General features: G+C 39.8%; 3 protein-coding genes across 4 annotated transcripts in view; 2 read left to right on the top strand and 1 right to left on the bottom strand.

Moving 5' to 3' along the window:
- The window catches only part of LOC142340673 (uncharacterized), a 72418-nt gene extending 66505 nt beyond the window's left edge, over window positions 1-5913 (bottom strand). The window contains exon 1 of the mRNA XM_075391364.1: window positions 5785-5913. The gene's annotated coding sequence lies outside the window, so the exon portion shown is untranslated. The remainder of the gene's footprint in view (window positions 1-5784) is intronic.
- The window catches only part of LOC142341467 (tetratricopeptide repeat protein 7B-like), a 571721-nt gene that overhangs the window by 193263 nt on the left and 370127 nt on the right, over window positions 1-8331 (top strand). The window lies entirely within an intron of this gene.
- Window positions 1-8331, top strand: part of LOC142341468 (TAR DNA-binding protein 43-like) — a 333593-nt gene that overhangs the window by 193261 nt on the left and 132001 nt on the right. The gene's annotated exons all lie outside the window — the stretch shown is intronic.

Here is an 8331-nt window from a genome sequence, read left to right on the forward strand (position 1 = left end):
GTATCATCATATGTCTGATGGGTGCCACACGGCATTTCCCTACTACATAGGTGAGTTTCAACGTTGCTATGTCTTGCAGATATGCCACGATGCAAATCGCTTCCTCTGATGCATCTTTAAAGATGTGAAGTCTCACAAGATGTGAAGATGTAAAGGTTTGTGCATCCGTTTTCAAAATAAAGTCGATTTATTGACATCGTCCTTATTTCTCTCAACCCAGAGCACCAATCAGTGAACAGTTTTGAGTGTTCTGTTGACAACTCTTTGTCCCATTCTTGTCCCATTGATGCCCAAATGCTTTTGAGTAAGAACCGCATTCTTATCGTGAAAGGTGAACATATCCCAAGTTGGTCGAACACTGCTGAGACAAAGGATAGGACAATTCTCTGAGTTTTATTTTGTTGGAACTTCTTGCTCAGTTCCACGACAGACTATGAGACTATCTGTGTCTACATTACAGTTGAGTCCTATTATTGAAGATGATTGTGGTTCTGCTTCGAAAGTTTTCACAACTTGACCTGTCTGTCTCTGGGATCCGTGACTTGACTTCATCGTCACTTGTTATCCATTTTGTCAATTTGAATCCGCCTTTGTTAAGGATCTCTCTGACTTTCTGGTAGATTTCAATCGCTTCTTGAGGGGTTCTGACTGACTTGAGGAAGTCGTCCATGTAGAAGTTTCGCTGAACCGCTTTGACAAGATCTTCGTCTTCTTTCGCGTTATCTTTCGCCACTTGGTGCAAAGCGTAATTTGCACAAGTCGGCGAGCTCTTCGCCCCAAAAACGTGTCTTGTGTCTTCATAGACTTCTATCCTTTGCTCTGGATCTTCTCGCCAGAAAAATCGTAAACGTCGGCTTTCATCGCTCGGGACAGCAACTTGAAGAAACATTGCTTCTATGTCGGCTGATAAAGCTACTTGGTGTTCTCGAAAGCGAAAAATAATTGCGATCAGACTCTGCAGCAGGTCTGGCCCAGGTAGAAGTTTGTCATTTAGGGCTACACCTTGATACTTTGCTGCTGCGTTGCACACTCTTCTGACTTTCTCGGGTTTGTGCGGGTTTATGACGGGATGATGTGGTAAATACCATTGCAGTTTGTCTCTGGTTTCATTCAGTTCAACTTGATCTACTTTTCAAACGTATCCAGCGTTGACATCCGTGTCAATGGTTTCCTGATAGCGTTTTCGTAGCGTCTCGTCTTTCTGTAGGCGTCGCTCTAGGGACCATTGCAGAGTAGAAGTTGTTCGGTAACTTCACATCGTCCTCTCGCCACAGAAGGCCTACTTCATATCTTTCACCGTTGAATAGTGTTGTTGGCTCCAACGTCTTGATTGCTCGTTGCTTTTCCTTTGTATGTCCGGTGACATCGCAGTTTGAAGCGTAGGACTCGATATCCCACCACTTACTCAACTGGTTTGCTAGTTTGTCATCTGCGGTTGATGTTGCTGTTATGGCATGAGTTGCTGCCTGCTTCGCTGGTAGCGGAACACTTAAGGCCCAGCCAATTTTTGATTTCACTGCCCATGGTGCAGCTTTGTCCTCTGACTTGAATCACTTGAACATCGTTTAGATTGTAGCTCTGATTTGGCAAGTTCCTCAGATGTGGGTAGCGGTCTTTCAACTCTTGCACCTCTACAATCTGGTCATCCAATTTCAGTTTTTCGTGCACGTAGAATTGCACTGTTTTCAATGATCGAGACTTCTCATGAGCTGAAACAGCTATTGGCACTATTTCCGTCTTGACATCTTGTGATCCGTGGATCCCTGCTACTGATAAGGAGGTTTTTCGGCCTTGAAGTTGAAGATTATACACCACTGATTTGTCCACAAATGAGATTGAGGATCCCGAATCACACATTGCTAGTACATTTAGGCTTAAGTCTTTGTTTGTCAGCTTGATTCGTACCACTGGAAGTCCTCCTTGGGTGATGTTAGTTGCTACTGCATTTGTAGCATCTGAGACAATCTTTGTAGTTTCCTTCTTCGGTAGTTCGCTGTGCAAAAACCTATTGTGCCGCCTTCGACAGCTGGGTACACTGCATGTCCTGTTTCTGCAGTCCTTCGACATTTGTCCTGGTTTCAAACAATTGAAACACAGTCGGAGATTCTGGACATGCTCTCGTCGTTCATTTACTTTCATTGATTCGAATTTTTCACATGTCCAAATAGGGTGTTGTCCGTCTTTGAAGGGATATTCGAAATTCTTGGGTTCTTTGGCTTGACTCTTCAGCGTTTGAAGCAAAGGTACTCGTCTTCGGTTTATCACGGCTTTGAAATTTGTTTCTGTCAAACGACGAGTTCGTCTGTGCTAACAAGTTCTCATGAATTACAGCTTTGGAGGCAAGCCGCTCTTTGAAAACAATCAGGTTGCCTCTCAGTAGTCAACGATCTTGCATATACTGCAACCACTGTTCTATCAGTTGAGGAGAAAATTTTCTCGTTGTTGAGGTTAGCCCTGCTTCTGCTTTTAGGTCTGATGTGTATCCAAGTTGAGTCAAGGTGTTCACTACATTTGTAACCACATTTGCAAATCTGACGATGCTCGTAGAATTGTCGTGTCGAATTGGAGGATGAGTATGTATTTTCTTGAATTGAGCGTTGACTATGACATCTGATCTGCCATACTTTTCACAGAGTATATCCCAAGCATGGTAGTATGATTGCGAGCTGAATCCAATTCCCGATTGCTGCTTTTGCTTGACCCGTGAGACTGGTCTTGAGGTATTGCATCTTTTCTGTATCGTTAATCGGTTTTTGATGAACAGCAACATCAAAAAGACCTGACCACTCTGGCCACTCCATTGGGTCTCCTGAAAACTCAGTCAGCTTTAGTTTTGGCTGACTCCTGTTTCTGTCTTGAACTGCTGACGTTCCCTGCTGCTGAAACGTCGTCCTTGTCAACGGCGCTGCTGGTGGGTCCGTTACTCTAATTGGTTTACGGACTTCTGGTTCTTGAATCTGGAGTCTCGGCTCTGTCAGTAGCATTGAGAAAAATCTTCTGCCTGGTTGGAAAAGCGGGGTAGTTTTCGGGTAAGTGCTGAAACGTTTGTCAGGTCTGTCCTTGATGACATTCGTTGGAGGATCGATAACAACATTTGGAGATAGTGGCCGTCTAGGGACAGACTATTGAGCCACTGATTCTGCCCATCCGGTTGTTCTTTTGTGATTTCGTTTTGATCCAACACTTTCTATCTGATCTGCCACTGATCCAGATGCTCTTGAGCTTCCTTTGGTCAGCTCAAGTTTCATACGTCTTTCTTCATCTTCTTCCTCAGCTTTCTTTCTTTCGTTTTCAAGTGTTCGCTCATGCTGTCGAAGACGCAGTTCATCTTCTTGTTGTTGCATCTTTAGACGTAACTCTTGTTCTTGTTGTTGTTGTTGTTGTTGTAACTCTTGTTCTCGCCGCTGTTTTTGTTGTTGCTGTTGTAAACGTAACTCTTCTTGCTGGCGACGAAGTTTTATTTCTTCACGCTCCTGTTCTAACTCCAACTGGCGCTCTCGCAGTTGTTACTCTGTTTCTTTCTTTGCATTCAGGTTTTCGAGCTCCAATTCTCCGATCTGTAGCCTGTTTGATGATCGCGAGTTGGCGATACTCGGTTGTTTTCGGCTTCCATGTGTAGCAGAATGCTTGGAAGAGACCTCCGAGTTCTCCTCAGCGTTCTCTATTGCTCCATTTCTTGTATCAATTACAGTTTCATCGTTTGGGTCTTTGTCACCAGTCGATGTAGTTGACACTAAAGATGTTTGGTTTCCACAATCCTTGCTGAGCCTGTACTGTTTGATCATGTCCTGATAGTGACTCCTAGCTTTACTGAAATTCGCAAACACATGGGGACAATTTTCTGTCTTCAATATTCGAAAAGCTTCTGCGCGAATTTCATCTCGCTTTTCTAATAACCGTTCCGCCTGATTGCACAGTATCTGTTTTTCGGAGTCGCTTAAATTTTTTGATTTCAATTTCTTTTCGAGTTCTACCAATTCTTTCTCGATTGGAACAGAATCTTCCAATTTATTGTACCATCGCAAAGGGTTTTTCCGGTAGTCGACGACTACTGCGCGACAATCTTCAATATCTTGGAGATCTGGTATTTTGTCAACTACCCATCGCAAAACTTTACTCTTTTTTTCTAACATACGCTTGGTGTCATTGTCAAAGCTTTCAAAATACTTTGGTTTTAATAGTAAACTTTGCTGTTGTCGGTTGTCTTCCAAGTTGTCGTACGTCTCGAAGAAACATCGATAAGCACCTTCGGCCGTCATTGTTTTCTTTTGTGTCAGGTAGCCTTCTAGCTCGTTGAGGTGTCTGGAGAAGGACTTGAGTAGGTCAGCTTGCTCTTTCTCTAACGTCTTGAGTTGAATACTCACTTTCCAATCAGCTATCTTCCAGTGTCCGTTGGGACTTTTGCTGGCCATCGTTGCTGGTTGTGTATTGGTCCACCAGGTTGAGTCGAAGGTTCGTTGCTGTTCGTGACACTGCTGTTGTTGTTGTCCGGGTCGGCGGACCAAATGTTGCGGTTGCTCAAGAACTTCAGTGGAACCGATATATCACAGCCTGGTTCTCGAGTTTTACGCTGGCCTAGTTCTTCACTGGGTTCGATTGACTAGCAGAAATAATTAGTCACTCGGACGTATTTAAATGACTGTAACTTTAATTTTGTTGATTGAAGTTAAGAAAATCCTAAGTGATAATCTATGTTGAATCTCGTGCTGAAGTTTGTAAGGCTTCAGCCAATAGCTAGTATTGTTGCAAACTCCTCGTCAAGTAAGCTCAACTAACTTAGAAGTCGCAAGATCCCAAGATCTAGCAAAACTTAGTAAAAAAGACTAAAGTTGTTAGGAATCAAATTTTAGTCTAAATACAATACGGTTTGACTAATCAAACAATTGGATTAAAGTAAATAATCAAATATTTATCATTTATAACATCATTGGCACTTGTCTCTGATTGGTTAATCAAGAAAATGATTTAGGTCATTCTTTACATAGTAAATGTCAAATTACTGCAATATTTACTTTTGTTGACATAAGCACAGATGGTTATTAGGCGGCTGTGAATGCCTCGAATATACGGTATTTCACCTTTAATGGTCACCTAAAGTATCATAACAAAAACAACTTAAGAAAATTAATAATAAATAACAAAATATTGAAAAATGCCAATTTTGCACCATATAAGTGCTAATAGACACACTTGTGGGTCTGATGCAATAACGTTCGTTGGGTCCATGAGTAGCTTAGAGGTAACCCTAACCGTCTGCCATAACCTCGGGTTGCTCGGGTGTTTGCCTTCCCAAAATCGGGGGGGGGGGGGTTGGACAAATTTTCGGTCCCAACTTGTAAAATTTTTCAGTTTTGACCATTTTTGAGTTTTGACAACTTTCAAGTTTTTTCGGTTTCAAAAGTTATTTCTTGCTGTCTGATGGCTTTTGTAGCTCATTTGAAGTGGCGCCAACACGGAAAATATTTCTGGGTACGTCGTGCAATATTTTGCACAAGAACCTACCAGAGAACTTAGCATAGAACCCATCAGCTTGCTAGAGAGGTCTTGTAGGAGTCTTGCAAATAGATGTCACGCACTTTATTGTTTTATTCAAGAAATATTAAAATTGTTTTGCTAGACTTTGCACGATAACCGCGTTGGCAAAGGTCTTGCATACTAGTTCAATCTAAATAGGGTTGTTTTCGCAGCGCATTCTGAGTCCCTATGATAACTTAATTTGTAATTTTAGATAAATGCTTCCTACTTGTCTGCTGAAAGGATTTAAATATGTTACAGAAAACTTACCGTAATCCGGGTAAAAATGAACAAGTATATCAAATTTTTGGGATCAAATTTTTATGTTGATCGATGAAAAATAATGCAGGCAATTTTTGATTTGATTAGCGCTTGTTATATTTTATTTGTTGGTATTTACATATTCAGGTCTGTTTCTCAATCAAATAATTCTTGTGCGCCTGAGAGGAAGGCATAAAAACTGTGGAAGTTAAATAATTATCCTTCGGGTGATTTTAGCAGAATTTGCTTTAAGACGCCATGGGTAGGTAGGCAACATGCATATATTTTAATTGGAGTAAAATATAGTACATGCGCAAATGAATCAATCAACTTGTGCAACAGTTTGTATGACAAAAAATGAATTGAAAAAGCGGGACAATAACAGCACACGCCTTAGGTTTGTTATCGAGACCTTTATAACCTATTAAAAACCCGTGTTGAAGAATTTTGTTTTTCACTTGTAAGAAATCGTCGTTTTTTAATCGTTTTCCGTAGACAAAGACAATCAAAGCCCTTAGGTGGTAATCGTCGATTTGTTCGTTATATCTTCATTATTTTTAGGTACGAAAAGATCGTTTTTCATTGTTATTTTTATGTAAAAAACGTCGCAAAAACGTGCTCCCCGGTGGGCTTCGAAACATTAAACTACCGCTACATTACACGATGCAGTGACCACTGCGCCATCAGTCCAAAACTTCATATTTGCTAAGACGATTTTATAGAGAAAAACTAGTTCAAGCGCCATTAAACGACAAAAAAACGATCAAAAAACGGCGATTTCTTTTGAATAAAAAACGACGTAAGAAACGACAAAAAACGACAATTTTTTTTGATGAAAACGACGTAAAAAACGACAAAAAAAACGACGAAGAAACGATCATTTCTTACACGTAAAAGACGACTTAAACGACGGAAACTAATGAAAACGAAGATAACGACGACAAAACGACGAAAACGACAACAAAAACGACGAAAACGACGATTTCTTACAAAAAGATTGTCGTTTTTTCGTCGTTGTCCTCAACGCGGGAAGTCCTTTATAACCCTTTATATCCTAAATAACCAAAAATTTCTCCCGTGAAAGAGAGGACTGGCCACGGACACTGGGCTCTACTGGGGATCTATAAACATCTTAATAATTCGCTTGAAAATCGAGCGAATAAGATTCTATGCAGTTTACATTGGTCAAAATACACTACTCACTCAGTTTTTAACGGCTCACAAGGTGGGATTCTAAAGTAGTTATATAAATATTACGAAACCTTCGGCCTTTTATTTTGGCTCATTTAACTTTTATCGGCCATGTTGAAATACGCAGAGTTGTTTATTAGACATCATATTTTCGCTTCTCAAAGGCATAGACATGAAAGTAATAAGAATTGAAGCTGGATGAAAAAAAACAGAATTTAATTTTATATTTCAGCCAACGTTTCAGATAAGTTAACGCCACTCTCATAACGATTATCGGCAGCTCAATGTCACTCAGGAAACGCGGGCCCGTGTGAGAAAGAGGCAAAGGGTGCCCACGGGCCATACTTTTGAATTGGACGTCATTTTTTCATCTTCTAATTCGGCTAATCTATATAGCATTGTTCGGTTTATTTGATTGACAAAAACGCCATGAGTATACGCGGAAAGTTATTGCTTTCTGATTGGTCAATAAACTTGGGCTTAAACTTTGCACAAGTCTTTTTTTGCAATAGTGTTGATAAATGTTTAAAAAAGCATTTTTGTCATAAAAGAATCATTTAGTATAAAACAAGACTATTTAAGTCAGATGTCTTTCCTTGAGCTTGATAATTTATTTTGCCATATTTGCATGCCCTCCATTTGGCATCTCCCAATAACGGGAGGACAAAAAGTAGGTGCAATAATTATAGACAATTGTTACGATGTTTAAGGCCACATTTCACAAGGCTTTGCCCGTGAATTAATAATCTTTTCTTATGCTTTTTTCTGTTTTTGAGATTTTAGCAATGACTTTCATGCGAAAAAAAAATTTCTTAGTCCGATCTGAAAAAAATTGAACTGCAGTGTTGAAAAGTTTTTTTAAAATTTCCGGTGACATCTTCTGCTTTCAAAAAACTTTTCTGCAGCTCACTTAAATAACTGTTCTCGGACCTCAAAAAAATTTTTTTAAATGAATTCCAGGAAATTGTCTAATTTACCCATTAAGTTTATTCATTAAATAACGGGCCACATTTTATAACTTGAAAATTATTTTTTTCATTTAGTTTTTGAGTATTTAGTTTTTGAGCTGCGGTTTTTGGGCTAAATTGGCAATCCAGGGTCATAATCTCAATTAACCTCTGTTAGCATGATTTTGCCTCAAAAAGTACAGAAAAGAACCACCTCAAATCTTACCAGCTAAAAAGAATCGTCGTAATCTTTTTTAGATCAAAAAATTAATTGTCTGCATGTATAGGTCCCAGATCAATATGATCACTCATACGAATATGTATTCGAGCACACAAGGACCGCAAGAAAACTCGTGATCAATGGAATTGGTTTTGTCTAATCAGTTAACTCTTTCGTCACGTATGGTCAAATCAGAGT

The sequence above is a fragment of the Convolutriloba macropyga genome, chromosome 6 (assembly GCF_964194025.1).
Source record: "Convolutriloba macropyga chromosome 6, txConMacr16.3, whole genome shotgun sequence".
In the NCBI taxonomy this organism is placed as follows: Eukaryota; Metazoa; Xenacoelomorpha; order Acoela; family Convolutidae; genus Convolutriloba; species Convolutriloba macropyga.